The sequence below is a fragment of the Bos grunniens genome, chromosome 8, assembly GCF_055505025.1.
Source record: "Bos grunniens cultivar Pamir isolate PY7600 chromosome 8, Bosgru_T2T1.0, whole genome shotgun sequence".
Classification (NCBI taxonomy): domain Eukaryota; kingdom Metazoa; phylum Chordata; class Mammalia; order Artiodactyla; family Bovidae; genus Bos; species Bos grunniens.
In genome coordinates this window covers 38,668,871-38,685,337 of record NC_141172.1, presented here as the reverse complement: position 1 = coordinate 38,685,337, position 16,467 = coordinate 38,668,871, and the positions used below count along the sequence as shown (strand labels likewise).

General features: G+C 41.2%; 1 protein-coding gene across 1 annotated transcript in view; it reads right to left on the bottom strand.

Moving 5' to 3' along the window:
- Positions 1-16,467, bottom strand: part of GLIS3 (GLIS family zinc finger 3) — a 691,476-nt gene that overhangs the window by 614,479 nt on the left and 60,530 nt on the right. The window contains exon 4 of the mRNA XM_086415266.1: positions 9,434-9,523. The gene's annotated coding sequence lies outside the window, so the exon portion shown is untranslated. The remainder of the gene's footprint in view (positions 1-9,433; positions 9,524-16,467) is intronic.

The following is a 16,467-nucleotide window of genomic DNA, read 5'->3' as shown; positions in this document are numbered from 1 at the left end:
TTTTTGAGGGCAAGAAAAAGATGGGTTTCAGACCAGACACTTAAAACTAGCCTCCTGTTTGCATTTCCTGAAACAGAGGGTAGGTGGGTTCTAGGTTAGATATTTAGAACCAGTACCCTATTTGCTCTTTGAAATGCAAGTAACAACTGAAATAGCCTAAATAGCCAGGCTTTGTCTCCTGCGGATACCTTAAGATAACAGTCATGGCAGGAACAGAGAGGGGCTGAACCTTGAGATCAGAAGGTCATATATTTCCCATCCTTGGGACAAGGGAGACATTTCACATGTACAGAAAGGCTGCTTGGGGGTCAAAAGGAGGGGGCACCACCCCATAAGAAGTGATGCCCCTATGTGATCCCATAGGCCCCCTGGGCTGAATCCATCTCGGGGGAAAAAGATGCACATGCATGTTGGGGAGGGTCCTAGGGTGGGTTAGGTCTGGGAAAAGAAACCAGATACTTGGCTAGAGGTAAACAAAGACCTGGAAGAAATCTGCTCTATATAAATGATTTAACTGCCTCTTTACTCCTACTCAGTAGGAGGGAAGCTCACAAGCTTTTCTCCCAGTATGCATCTCTACCTTGCTTCTATCCTAACCAAACAAACAGTTTCTCTGTGAGCTCTATCACTTGTTCTCCGCTGTCTCTAATAATAAACTCTGTACCTGCATTTACAGTTTCTGCCTCCAGGAGAAATGCATTTTTTAATGGGGACAAAGATCCAGGGAAAAATAGCTTCTAGTCTCCATCCCTTGCTGGTCTGGTGGCTAGAATTCCTGGCTTTCATCTAGACTACCCAGGTTCAATTCTTGGGCAGGGAATTAACATCTCGCTTCCTGCCACTGCTCACTGCTTCCTCTCCAAGATCAACTGTTCTTCCTGGCTCACTGCTTCTGTTTTAGTCCCTAAACAGTGGAGCTTAATTTGTTTTTGTTTGTTTGTTAAGCGAAGGAGTTTTCCTTAATCCAACAATCCCACTTTGGGGGATTTGACAGAAATAAAATAATGGTGTGTGTACACTATCCATAGGATCAAATTTTAAAAATACATTTTTCTTTCTTTCTCATTATTTAGCTGGTGACTATGGGCACATATTTATCCTCTTAGATTAGAAAGGAAAGTTAATGTAGAATATGATTTTTAATTGTGAGGATAGCATGGGGTGATCAGGGAAGTAATAAAGCATCTCATGATGACATTACTGACCCAGTGGATTAGTTATTGTTCCTTGTCTAAGTTGGCCATTCATAACAGGCTAATACGCACAAGAACTGGCATCAGGAAATATCGGATATTATGTAAGTCTTTGTTTCCTTTGGACAAGGAAGAAATTTCTTTGGTTAATAATTCAGAACCTCAGTAAAATGGTTTCAAAACCACCCTGTCATACTGCCAGCTCCCAGCACATTCATGTTCCGAGCACATGCAAGTCAGGCGGGCAGAGATTTATTGAGCAACTATTATGTGTCAGGCCGGGTGCTAGTAAAATATGGGGCAATGAAAATAAACAAGACATGGCTCAACTCTCAAGGTACTCAGTCTGCTTAGTGGAGATAGGGAGAAACATAAATGAGGAGGATAATGTTGGTGATGATGAGTTTTGGTGTGATGCACTTTTATGGAGAGAAGAGCATCATTGGTCACTAGACCTGCAGAAATAAAGGTGTGGGAATAAACGGATGAGCGTGTGAACATTCGGTATTATCAGGGTAGGAAGTCCAAGATGAGGAGAGATGCAACTGGGAAAACTGGTTCTGCTGATCACAGAAGACCTTATATGGTTTCATGGAACTTGAATGGCTTTCCCCCACCCCCGCAGTTCCAATACTTTGGCCACCTGATGCAAAGAGCCGACTCATTAGAAAAGACCCTGATTCTGGGAAAGATTGAAGGCAGAAGGAGAAGGGGACAACAGAGGATGAGATGGTTGGATGGCACCACTGACTCAGTAGACATGAGTCTGAGCAAGTTCAGGGAGATGGTGAAGGACAGGGAAGCCTGGTGTGCTGCAGTCCATGGGCTCACAAAGAGTTGGACACGACTGAGCAACTGAACAACAACAAGGCAATGAGAAGCCATGAAAAGGCTTTCTAAAGGAGAGTGATACGTTCAGATTTGCATTTAAGTTAGATGACTTCAGTCTCAGATAGGCATATATGCAAAGGCAGAGAGTCCAAGTAGGTGACAGAGGAATAGTCTCTCTGAGAGACGGTGGGCCCTCCATGTGGGCAGTGATACAGACATGGAAAGGAAGGATAACTGTGAGAGAGATTTAGACTAAAATAGATTAGATTAAGTAATTGATTAGATAGGAGAATGAATGAGAACATAAGATGACTCCTATGTCTGAGTGGCTGAAGATAAATAATAGAAGACAACAAGTACATTAGAAGAAGGAAAATAAGTTTAGTTTTAGAAACGTCTAAAATGACTATAACATATATAAACAGAAGTGCCTTGTAAGCAGTTGACTATATAAATCTGGGACTCAAGAGAGAAGTCAGGGCAGGAGCTATCAACTTGGAAATCATGGAATGTACTTGTCCGGCTGGATCTAGGAGTCATATTCCTTATGGGCCAAGCACTGTGCTTAACATTGGGTATACAGTAGATGCACAAAATAATTCTTGGTTCTTGTCCTCATAGAGTTAACTGTTTCGTGGTGGAAACAGACATCAAAAAAGTGAAGCCACTACAAAGTAGTATAAGAGAGGGACTTGATTTTCAACGGGGAGTCATGGAAGTGCTAAGGAAATAACATATGGGGTAAAGCCATGACCCAAGGGAAAAGTAATAGATCAAGGAAACCCAGGTAACACCAAAATGTAGAGATTGGGAAGGGAGAACTGAAAAGGAGAAAAAGGCAGAAATATAGGTGAAAAAAATAGAAACAACTATTGTCATGGCAGACAAGGAAGGAGAAAATTTAAGGAGAGAATGTTCCAACAATGTTAAATTTAGCACAGAAGACAAGCAACATAGGGCTAAAATGACCCCTTGATTACAAGTATGGAGGTCTTAATGATACTGACAAGCAAATCATTGTAGAATTTAGAAGCCAGCTTTTAGTGAGTTGAGGAGTGAATGAGAAGTAAAAAACTGTTAAGGGGAGGAGAGCACAGTAGTTAGAGTGGAGCCTAAATCAAACAAGTGGTTGATTGTAAGATCAGAGAAACTATAACAGTGGGTTGACATCATAAGAAAGTAGAATCAGGATCTGAGAGTAAATGGAAAGGCTGGGATCAAAAGAACAAGCAGAAGGAAGCTTCAATTTGGAGGAAAGCACTCTATCCTTTTGGCTTCCCTGGTGGTAGAGCCAGTAATGAATCTGCATTGTAGGAGACCACCTGCAATGCCAAGAGACATGGGTTCAATCCCTGGTTTGGGAAGATCCCCTGGACAATGAAATGGCAACCTGTGCCATTATTCTTGCCTGGAAAATTCCATGGACAGAGGAGCCTGGTGGGCTACCATCCATGGGGTCACAAGAGTCAGACACAACTTAGCAACTAAACCACCACCACCACTCTATCCTTTTAGATTGGCAGAGAGAGGTGAAAGTGCATATGGATGTGGGTATGTTTATAGTTCACTGGTTGAATGACCTAGAATGTTGAATAGTTCATTACCAAAGGACTCACTATTGTAGTTTATGAAGGAGTCAGCTTTTCTGCTGAGAAGGAGGGACCTGAGAAGAGTATAAGTCAGCAGTCATTCCTGAGGGGAAAGGGAAAGAAGATGACAGGGGACAAGAAAAAGAATTGAGCTGCTGGGCTAACCCTGACTTTGTAGTAGAGCCAACCCACCTGAAGATGTGATTTTTCTCCAACCACCTATCACTTGACAATCTGGATACAGAAGGAAAGTCACATTGCAGACTTCAAGATTGAGTTTTGCCTGGTGGCTGTGGCAAAACAGCCAGGCTGCAGAAGAATTAAGAGACTGAATGGAATTGTAGGTTAGGTCATCAACCATGTGGGCCAAGTCAAGGAAGGAAACAAGTGAGGCTAGAGAGGGGATGATTGGAATAAGAGGCTGAGATTTAAGAAGCTGGAGACGCTAGGAGTCTGAAGAACAAGAGTTTTAAGAAAGGAAATGCATGATATTGGGAAGGATTTGGGATTTGGTCTCAGAGTGGTTACAAAGGATTTCTGATGTGGAATGGTTCCAAGCCAAAGATGGAGGTAACTCCAGTAAAGTGGGGTTTACTGGAGTTGGGGCTAAAAAACTGAGGCTCAGGTATTGGATAGTTCATCTACAGGGTCATTTGAACACATGGAATATCAGCAAGTAACAGGAAGGAGACAAAAGGAGCCAAAGGGTCAGTGAACCAGTTAAAAGGGGCTGGGAGGCTGGTATTTTTCAGTGATCAGAAGGCAGAGAAGAGGTACAATCTAGTGGCAGGACCCTTAAAAGAGAAGAGATTTTTACTGATTGATGTAGGAGGAGTTTGAAGCAGGCTTCTAGGGCTGCCATAACAAAGTACCACAGACTAGGTAGCTTAAAACAACAGAAATTTATTCTTATACAGTTCTAGAGGCTAGAAGTCCACAAGTCAGGTGTCAGTGGGGTTGGTTCCTTCTAGAGGCTCTAAAAGAGAATGTCTTTTATACTGCTCTCCTAGTTTCTGGTTCGGAGAAGGCAATGGCACCCCACTCCAGTATTCTTGCCTGGAAAATCCCATGGATGGAGGACCCTGGTGGGCTGCAGTCCATGGGGTCACTAAGAGTCGGACACGACTGAGCGATTTCACTTTAACTTTTCACTTTCATGCATTGGAGAAGGAAATGGCAACCCACTCCAGTGTTATTGCCTGGAGAATCCCAGGGACGGGGGAGCCTGGTGCGCTGCCGTCTATGGGGTCACACAGAGTCGGACACAACTGAAGCAACTTAGCAGCAGCAGCAGCAGTTTCTGGTTGCCGCTGGCAATCCTTGGTACTTCTTGGCTGACAGATGCATCACTCCAGTCTCTGCCTCCATCATCTGTGGTATTCTCTCCTCTTGTGTCTTCACATCATCTTCTTCTAAGGACATCAGACCGATTGGATTCAGGGCCCTTCCCACCTCAGTATGACCCCATCTACTCTTAACTAATGCAACAGCCCAGCTGCCAACTAAGGTGGCATTCTGAGGTACTGGGGGTTGGGACTTGAACATATCTTTTAGAGTGACACAATTCAACACTTGGACAATTGGAAAAGGTCATTCCTATCACAAGAAGAACATGATCAGAGGATAAACAGAACAATGCACATCTTTGTGTGTCGGTTGTGGGGGTGGTGTTTAGCAGGCAGTAGCATCTCAGGTTGGAGCCAACTTTCACTTAAAAAAATGAGAAAGAAGGAAATCAGAGGGGGTTCCACTGAGCATTGCAGAGAAGTGTGGGGCCCAGGCGAGCACCAAGAAGGAAGAGAATAAGGACAACAGAAGATGACTGGTCAGGGGCTTTACTGATGGGGTAATGACTGAGGAGGCCAGAGATATGCCTAGGGATTGGCTGTCCTGTGGCCCCAGAAGTAACTCCAGAGCTCATGTGTGCACATGGCTGTGTGGAGATAGGCTTTTGCACTGAAGGAGGAAGAGTGTATTAAAGCCAGCTTAGAGATCCCAGAGGAACTTGCTTTAGAAAGGTCTGGGTGATAACTAGCATGCATAATTATAAAAATATACCTCTAATGGAGAGGAGAGTATAGCCGCCAAAACCCCAGGTTTGGCATTGGACAACCCAGGATGAGACCAGGCCTCTGTTACTTAACAATCACTTTACTTCTCTGGGCCTCAGTTTCCACCTCTGTAAAATGGGGCCGTCCTATCTCCTAAATCCATTGTGGGAATTACCTGTGCTAATTCTGTATGGCATCTAGAGCATGGTTTCCCATGAAGTAAATGTTCAATAAATGGCAGCCACTTATTATAAGATAACTTTTTATTTTGTAGTAATTGTACAAGGAATTCTTGTATACCTTTTAAATAAATTCACCAAATTCTGCTTACATTTTCCAATTTTTCCCTATTATACATGCATGACCCTCTGTATAGACACATTTCTACTTATATCTTTTTCTATTTCTACTTATATCTCTATCTGTAATTTTCCTTCCCTAAATCTTTTGAGAGTAAATTTGGAGACACTGCGCCCTGTTAGTAAATAATCCAGTGTGTATTTCATAAGTACAAGAGTGTCCTCTTATAACCACACTGTGATTATCAAAACCAGGAAATTTAACCTGATACAATACTATTATCAACAATGTATATTCTTTTTAAGACTTTTATTTCTTTAGTGTAGTTTTAGGTTTACAACAAAATTGAGAGGAAGGTACAAAGATTTCCTATATATCCCCTGCCCCTACACATGCATGAACTTCCCCATTATCAACATCACTTCCAGAACAGTACATCATTTTTACTAAGAATAAATCTATATTGACACATCATAATAACCCAAAGCCCATATTACTTTAGGGTTCATACTGTACATTCTGTGGGTTTGGGAAATGTACAATGACATATATCCATCATTATAATATCACACAGAATATTTTCACTGCTTTAAAAATCCTCTGTGTTCTGCCTATTCATCTTTCCTTCCCTCCACTCCTGGAAACCACTAATCTTTTTATTCTCTCCATGGTTTTACCTTTTCCAAAATGTCACATAGTTGGAATCATATGGTATATAGCCTTTCTAGATTATCTTCTCTCACTTGGTAATATGCACTTAAAGTTCCTCCATGTTCTTTCATGACTTGATAGCTCATTAATTTTTAGCGCTGAAAAATATTCCATTCCAGCTACTGAAGGACATCTTGGTTGCTTCCAAGTTTTGGCAATTATGAATAAAGCAGCTATAAACATGAAATTAAAAGACACTTACTCCTTGGAAGGAAAGTTATCACCAACCTAGATAGCATATTTAAAAGCAGAGACATTACTTTGCCAACAAAGGTCCGTCTAGTCAAGGCTATGGTTTTTCCTGTGGTCATGTATGGATGTGAGAGTTGGACTGTGAAGAAGGCTGAGCACCCAAGAATTGATGGTTTTGGTGTTGGAGAAGACTGAACTGAACTGAACTGAACTGAAACATCACTTTGCAGGTTTTTGTGTAGACATACATTTTTAGCCCTTTTAGGTAAAGATAAAGGAGCATAACACTGGATTGTATGGTAAGAGCATGTTTAGTTTTATAAGAAACCACCAATCTGCTTTACACAGTGGCTACACCATCTTGTATTCTCAACAGTGTAGGAGAGTTCCTGTTGTTCCACACACTCCCCAGCACTGATGTTGTCAGTGTTCTGGATTTTGGTCATTCTAATAGGTGTGTGGTAATATCTCGTTCCTTGGAGAAGGGCACTCCAGTACTCTTGCCTGGAGAATTCCATTGACAAAGGAGCCTGGCAGATTACAGTCCTCACACGACTGAAGCAACTTAGCATCCACGCACCATCTCATTGTTGTCTTAATTTACATTTCCCTGACGATATGGAATATGGAGTACCTTCCATATTAATTTTTCATCAATTTTCTGAAAACAGTTTCATAACTCTTTGATTTTTCCCAGTCTAGGATCTAATTCTGTATCACACCTTGCATTAGTTTTCATGTTTCTTTATTCTTCTTTAATATTAGCTCTCATTTATGTTATTTGGCCTTGATATTTATGAAAAGCACAAGCTATTTTGTAGAATGTCTCATGGGTTGAATTTACCTGATGTTCCCTCATGATTAGATTCAGGTTATTCATTTTTGTCAGGAAAACCAAAGAAGTAATCTTGTGTTCTTCTTGATACATCATTATCTTGAGGCACATGATGTTAATTTGTTTTTAGAGATCAACCCGATCACTTAATTAATGGGAAACAGTCTTTTTATCATTCCTGTTGCTGTTAAAAATATAAGAGGGGCTCTGTTTCAATATGGTTCTCTTTTTACTGCCAAATAAAGCATTATCTTTCCTGTGACCTTCATGTGTCAGTACACCTGAATTTGGACTTTTCATCCGACTCACAGAGTAACCAAAACTGGAACAGAAAATGGTCCTTTTGGGTGAACCAGAAGGAATTAGAACTTGGACTTGCTGAACGTGGTTCCATTTAAGACCCAATTCCAGGATAAGTACTCTGCATTAAAAAAGAAATCCCTTCCATACTCTGCACTTATTTTTGACTGAATTTATTTCTAAGTTTATTGTGATTGCCTTGGTCTGCTCCCCCTAATAATTCAGGATTCTTCTTAGGGATTACATGAAGCACAGAACGGTTTGAGAGAGGTTTGGAACATTCATATCTTTCTTTTAGGAGAACTCAGTTCAATCGTTGCTGTTGTTGTTTCGGAGCCCCTATGTCAAGGACTAACGGAGTGATCTGGGGTTGCTCAGAGACTTTAGTCTCCCAAGGCACATGGAGTTAGGCTTTGGATTTGTTCTTCAAATACTGAAGAATTCTTTATGGTCATTGCTCTTGAACAACAAGCAAAGGAAATCTCTATCCTTCAAGCTTTAGTTTAATGGTACTATGTACCACTGAATGTGTGGAAGGAAGAAGACTTAACTTTAATTCAGATGAAATATATGTGAGAAAAGATCCATATCCATTAGAAAGGTCAGCTCTGCATCTCATGCCAAAGTTTTTCAGAAAAGGTAGCCCACTGCATTCATTTGATTTTCCTGATTTTGTATATCTGACTCTACATTTGTTTTTACAGAGCACAGACTAATGCAAGCACACTATTCATTCCTTACGCCACTAATAAGCAAAGATTATAACTCATATAGCTCTCTGTGTATTACAGCAATAGCAAAACACTGCCAAATATAGCCATGTCGATTATGAATACCTTTAAGCTTGGGGGCCATCACCACAATAACGAGCACTATAATTAGCTGTTTAATCAGACTGGCTTGGGAAAACACACTAAATACTATTATTGCACTGAATATCCAGTAGATGACTAATTGCCAACTTAAAAATTCAGAATCATGACTCTGTAGAATGTCTATAACAGTGTAAAATGCTTTACAATTATTCATTAAGAATAAGATAGGCATCTATTGCATGTCTCCAACCTACTAAATGTTAATGTTGAAGGTTTTATGCAGACCATGTTCATAAATTTACAAATTGTGTCCATGAATTTAAATCCTAATAACTCAGTTTATTAAACTCCAATCACATCTTCTCCCTTAAAAGGCAGTGTTTTACAAGTAGACTATAAATGTGTTCATTGACTAATAATTACTTATATGACTTCCAAAATAAGGTGACTTGCAGATGTAGCTTGATTATTTTGTTGAGGTGCTGAGATGATTCCCTATTTCCCCAAACTCACTCACTATTTTGGTGTGAACATACGCCTGTTACAGAGATTTCAATCTGCTTTTCTTCTTACGCCTCAAGCTCAAAAGGCAGCTTGAGGAAAGTATGCTACTCACCCAGCTTTGATGCTCTATCCAGAGGGAAAGGATCCCCACACAGCCCATGGGTCACCTGGGCACTGGTGACACGTCTCCTTCTGAAAGGGGCTGAAAGTAAAAGAAAGTGTTGGTCACTCAGTCGTGGCCGACTGTTTGCGACCCCATGGACTGCCCACCAGGTTCCTCTGTCCATGGGATTTCTCAGACAAGTACACTGGAGTGTGTTGCCATTCCCTTCTCCAGGCAATCTTCCTGACCCAGGGATCAAAGCCAGGTCTCCTACATTGCAGGCAGATTCCACTCCAAACTGGTCCTTTGAGAAGTTTATATGGATACTTTACCAGGGGTTGCTACAACTTCCAAGCAGATTCTTGCCACCAGTCTGGCTAAGTTCTGGATCAGGTGATGGTCTTCCTATCTAAATTTCCTTACAATTTCAAGTTGGTGAAATAGGATTATCCTTCCTATTGAGAAAAGCATTTGACTCTAGAGGCAGTTAAATTAGTAGCAGGTCATCTGCAATAAATAAATATATTTATTCATTCTGCAAACACAGGAACTTTGAGGACATGAAATTTAAAAATATCAAGTCTTGCTCGTGTGAGCTTCATCCCCACAGATTGTACCTTCACCTCTGCAGAAAATGAAGGTGCTCTGTGAGTTAGGGGTGAGGTTTTTGATCATTTAAAACCTTATGGAAGGAAATTTTACAGTTCCTAAGGTATCTATTTCAGTTATTCATACTCCTCATAGCTAGGGAATTTTGATTTATTTTAACTCAGGATTTCTCAACATCTGCACTATTGACATTTAGGACTAGATAATTCCTTGTTGTTGGGGCTGTCCTATGCACTGTAGGATGTGAGTAGTCCCCAAGGCCTCTACTCACTAGATGCCAGCAGCACACCCCTAGTTTAGACAATCAAAAGTGTCTCAGACATTGCCAGATATTCCCTGGGGGACAGAGCTGCTGCTCTAACTTGAATTTGTTCTTTTACAATCTGACATCATGTTTTTGTTATTGTTTTTTATTTACTGTACAGATAGAGATTAATTTGCCATTATTTTCTATTGAATAATATCAAGGGAAGTCAGGCAGAGGAACCACAGACCAAATTGCCAACATCTGCTAGATCATCAAAAAAGCAAGAGAGTTCCAGAAAAACATCTATTTCTACTTTATTGACTACACCAAAGTCTTTGACTGTGTGGATCACAATAAACTGTAGAAAATTCTGAAAGAGATGGGAATACCAGACCACCTGACCTGCCTCCTGAGAAATCTGTATGCAGGTCAGGAAGCAACTGGAACTGAACATGGAACAACAGACTGGTTCCAAATAGGAAAAGAAGTACAACAAGGCTGTATATTGTCACCCTGCTTATTTAACTTATGTGCAGAGTACATCATGAGAAATGCTGGGCTGGAAGACGCACAAGCTGGAATCAAGATTGCTGGGAGAAATATCAATAACTTCAGATATGCAGATGACACCATCCTTATGGCAGAAAGTGAAGAGGAACTAAAAAGCCTCTTGATGAAAGTGAAAGAGGAGAGTGAAAAAGTTGGCTTAAAGCTCAACATTCAGAAAACGAAGATCATGGCATCTGGTCCCATCACTTCATGGGAAATAGATGGGGAAACAGTGGAAACAGTGGCTGACTTTATTTTTCTGGGCTCCAAAATCACTGCAGATGGTGATTGCAGCCAGGAAATTAAAAGACGCTTACTCCTTGGAAGGAAAGTTATGACCAACCCAGACAGCATATTAAAAAGCAGAGATATTACTTTGCCAACAAAGGTCTGTCTAGTCAAGGCTATGGTTTTTCCAGTGTGGATGTGAGAGTTGGACTATAAAGAAAGCTGAGCGCAGAATTGTTGCTTTTGAACTGTGGTGTTGGAGAAGACTGTTGAGAGTCCCTTGGACTGCAAGGAGATCCAACCAGTCCATCCTAAAAGAGATCAGTCCTGGGTGTTCATTGGAAGGACTGATGTTGAAGCTGAAACTCCAACACTTTGGCCACCTGATGTGAAGACCTGACTCATTGGAAAAGACCCTGATGCTAGGAAAGATTGAGGGCAAGAGGAGAAGGGATGACAGAGGATGAGATGGTTGGATGGCATCAACAACTCAATGGACATGGGTTTGAGTGGGCTCCGGGAGTTGGTGATGGACAGGGAGGCCTGGTGTGCTGAGCTTCATGGGGTTGCAAAGAGTTGGACACGACTGAGCGACTGAACTGAAGTGAACTGAAGCAGATGCAAAAGTCTCATCCTCTGACTAGATCTTATATTGTTAAAGAGTATAACAGTGTAACATTGGCATGATTCTTTTAATTTTTATTGACAAGATTCCTAGTTTCCTTTTCCCCCCATTTTTTTCATTATGTTCATAGGCAAGAGTGTCATAGACTGCTAGCTGGCTTTCTTTTGAAGTCAGTGATTCTTAACTATTTTTATATGTCCATTCAATATGCAATTTGCTGGAAGCTAGGTAGCCTCTCCCTAGAAAGATATGTATATACATACAATTTTTGCACATAATTTTAGGAAATTCAAAGCTAACACCTCTCTAAGGCCTTTCCTGCATCCCAGGTTAAGATTCTATGTTTTAAAACTAGTGCTGCTTCCTTGAGTTATGATTTTGTGAGGTTATGAAATAAAGGAGGCCTGAATATGGATATTCATAATAATAAATTCGTAAGAGTCGGACACGACTGAGCAACTGAACTGAACTGAATATGGATAATAAAGTTTGATCAGCATGATGGCTTTGCTCTTTCTAGGTAAACACTGCAGACACTGTTAACCTTTTCCCAAGCATCCTATTTTCATCTCCATTGTTATTGCGGGCCTCTGTGTTGTTGCTAACCCATTATTGCTCTTTGCTTTAATGACTGATTTTGAGAGCAGCAGAGCCATATTACTCAACAATAGAAGATGGGATGTGTACCACCCTTTCCCCTGCCTCCCCACCATCCAGTAGCTGCTGCAGAACCAAACAGAGCTCTTTGAAGCTAGTGTGACCCTGCTATGAGCTCATCCACCCCTTCAAATGTACTCCCCCTGCAAAGAAAGAAAGAAACCATATGCACATTAGCATTGATGAGAAGTCCAAAGGATTCTTCGGAAGGGAAGAACAAAAATTAGTATACTGTCAAGCAAAGAACTTCTATAACTATACCGACACTTCTCTAATGTGGGTCTCTCTCTGGTTCTCCCATTCAATCTCTATCCCCTCTAGCACTCCTGTCCTCCTATGCAGAGTAATTACTCTTTGCCCTCAAACCCAGATGCCACACTCATCCTGGTGTACAGATAAAAAAGGGTTGAAGTTCATGGGACCACCCCCCACAACTTTCTAAGAAGGCAGTTTAGGATCATCAATAATTATTTCAACATGTCCTGGTGAGTCACTTTCCCTCACCCCAAACTCAGTAATTTATCAGAGTATTTTTTTTTTATAAGCACATACAGTATTCTTCTCCAAAGGAATTCTTATATTACTTACTGAGGCTAATAGTTTTGCCATATTATTACTCCAGTTAGAGATCACATAACAGGTTATTTTCTATATCCTTGCTACTGCAAGTGTGCTCCTGGGATCAGCAGCATTAGTATTACCAGGGAATTTGTTAGAAATTCAAAATCTCAGGCTCCACCCTGTTTTACTGAATCATTATCTGCATTTAAACAATAGTCTCAAGTGATCCCTGTGCATACTAAGGTCCTCCCCTCCCCCACCACCATCTTCATGTCCTTACCACCTAAGCTGGAGTTCCTCTGGGGTCCTGGAGTAAACTGCCTCCTTTGTCCTCCCTTCTGCACCCAGACTGAAGAGTTGGTTCCATGTAAGGGATAAGCCAGTAGATTTCCTTTAGTTAAAAGTGGCTCCTCAGCCACCCATCTCCCAACTCAACCCTATACCCAGTACATGAGATTATCTTTGATTACATTCTGTTCTCTCCATCACAAATCTTATGCTTTGGGGAGGGGGGAGGGTGCAGAATCTGAAAATTTTATAATAATCCCCATTTACAGATGAGGAAACAAAGGCTCAGGAAGATCAAGTAACCTGTCTAAGTTCTCGTAGATGATCAGGAGACCAAGCAGGATCAAGCTCCAGTCCGTCCTTTCATCTGTATCATGCTGACATTCTTTTATAACCGCAATGCCAGGTGTAATTAGTTACTGGATATTCACTGTGTGTACATTGTCAACTACAAATTGGCACTTGTCAAGAGCATTTGACAGGCAAATTTGGCCTTGGAATACAGAATGAAGCAGGGCAAAGACTAAGAGTTTTGCCAAGAAAATGCACTGGTCATAGCAAACACCTTCTTCCAACAACACAAGAGAAGACTCTACACATGGACATCACCAGATGGTCAACACTGAAATCAGATTGATTATATTATTTGTAGCCAAAGATGGAGAAGCTGTATCAGTCAACAAAAACAAGACCAGGAGCTGCCTGTGGCTCAGATCATGAACTCCTTATTGCCAAATTCAGACTTAAATTGAAGAAAGTAGGGAAAACCACTAGACCATTCAGGTATGACCTAAAACAAATCCCTTATGATTATACAGTGGAGGTGAGAAATAGATTTAAGGGACTAGATCTGATACATAGAGTGCCTGATGAACTATGGAATGAGGTTCGTGACATTCTACAGGAGACAGGGATCAAGACCATCCCCATGGAAAAGAAATGCAAAAAAGCAAAATGGCTGTCTGGGGAGGCCTTACAAATAGCTGTGAAAAGAAGAGAAGTGAAAAGCAAAGGAGAAAAGGAAAGATATAAACATCTGAATGCAGAGTTCCAAAGAATAGCAAGGAGAGATAAGAAAGCCTTCCTCAGCGATCAATGAAAAGAAACAGAGGAAAACAACAGAATGGGAAAGACTAGAGATCTCTTCAAGAAAATTAGAGATACCAAGGGAACATTTCATGCAAAGATGGGCACAATAAAGGACAGAAATGGTATGGACCTAACAGAAGCAGAAGATATTAAGAAGAGGTGGCAAGACTACACAGAAGAACTGTACAAAAAAGATCTTCACGACCAAGATAATCACGATGGTGTGATCACTCACCTTGAGACAGACATCCTGGAATGTGAAGTCAAATGGGCCTTAGAAAGCATCACTACGGACAAAGCTAGTGGAGGTGATGGAACTCCAGTTGAGCTATTTCAAATCCTGAAAGATGATGCTGTGAAAGTGCTGCACTCAATATGCTAGCAAATTTGGAAAACTCAGCAGTGGCCACAGGACTGGAAAAGGCCAGTTTTGATTCCAATCCCAAAGAAAGGCAATGCCAAAGAATGCTCAAACTACCACACAATTGCACTCATCTCATACGCTAGTAAAGTAATGCTCAAAATTCTCCAAGCCAGGCTTCAGCAATATGTGAACCGTGAACTTCCTGATGTTCAAGCTGGTTTTAGAAAAGGCAGAGGAACCAGAGATCAAATTGCCAACATCTGCTGGATCATGGAAAAAGCAAGAGAGTTCCAGAAAAGCATCTATTTCTGCTTTATTGACTATGCCAAAGCCTTTGACTGTGTGGATCACAACAAACTGTGGAAAATTCTTCAAGAGGTGGTCAGACCACCTGACCTGCTTCTTGAAAAATCTGTTTGCAGGTCAAGAAGCCACAGTTAGAACTGGACATGGAACAACAGACTGGTTCCAAATTGGCAAAGGAGTATGTCAAGGCTGTATATTGTCACTCTGCTTTTTTAACTTATATGCAAAGTACATTATAAGAAATGCTGGGCTGGATGAAGCACAAGCTGGAATCAAGATTGCTGGGAGAAATATCAATAACCTCAGATATGCAGATGACACCACCCTTATGGCAGAAAGCAAAGAAGAACTAAAGAGCCTCTTGATGAAAGTGAAAGAGGAGAATGAAAAGCTGGCTTAAAACTCAACATTCAGAAAACTAAGATCATGGCATCCGGTCCCATCACTTCATGGCAAAAAGATGAGGAAACAGTGGAAACAGTGACAGATTTTATTTTCTTGGTCTCCAAAATCACTGCAGATGGTGACTGTAGCCATGAAATTAAACGATGCTTGCTCCTTGGAAGAAAAGCTATGACCAACCTAGATAGCATATTAAAAAGCAGAGACATGACTCTGCCAACAAAGGTCTGTCTAGTCAAAGCTATGGTTTTTCCAGTAGTCATGTATAGATGTGAGAGTTGGACTATAAAGAAAGCTGAGCACCCAAGAATTGATGCTTTTGAACTGTGGTGTTAGAGAAGATTGTTGAGAGTCCCTTGGACTGCAAGGAGATCCAACCAGTCCATCCTAAAGGAAATCAGTCCTGAATATTCATTGGAAGAACTGATGCTGAAGATGAAACTCCAATTCTTTGGCCACCTGATGCGAAGAGCTGACTCATTTGAAAAGACCCTGATGCTGGGAAAGATTGAGGGCAGGGGGAAAAATGGACGAAAGAGGATGAGATGGTTGGATGGCATCACCAACTCAATGTGAAGGAGGAAACAGACAGAGCTGGACTCCATCTTAGGCCAGGTTGTGAACATTAGGCTACATGCATGGTCACACTCCCAAGCGACTCTGAATTTTGTGCCCAGTGTCTATAGTAGTGGCATACCAATGGAAAACCAGACCCTTGGATAAAAGAGCCTCAGGACTTATACTTGGACTCTCCATTGCCTAAAAGAATATGCTAATTATCTCTGTAACATAACAAAGTGGTAAATACCATTATGTTTATCGGGATATGACCACAGGCCTATTGATAAATACCCACTGTTTATCTAGTCTTGTGACACATGAATCAGGGGTTAACTTTGATCGTATCTCTCTTTCACCTTGTCCAGACTAGTTTCAAGGAATTTAGGGAGGGGGGTTTGAGCAAGTATACTTAGGGCATATAAGGTTTTCACAAAAACTGGTCGGAGTCCTTGGCTAAGAGGAGACTCTGCCTTGGGCCGCCGGTATAATAAACTGCACTCCACTATCTGCATTGTCCTTCTGAGAGGGCTTGTTTCCCGGAATGCGTGGCTACAACA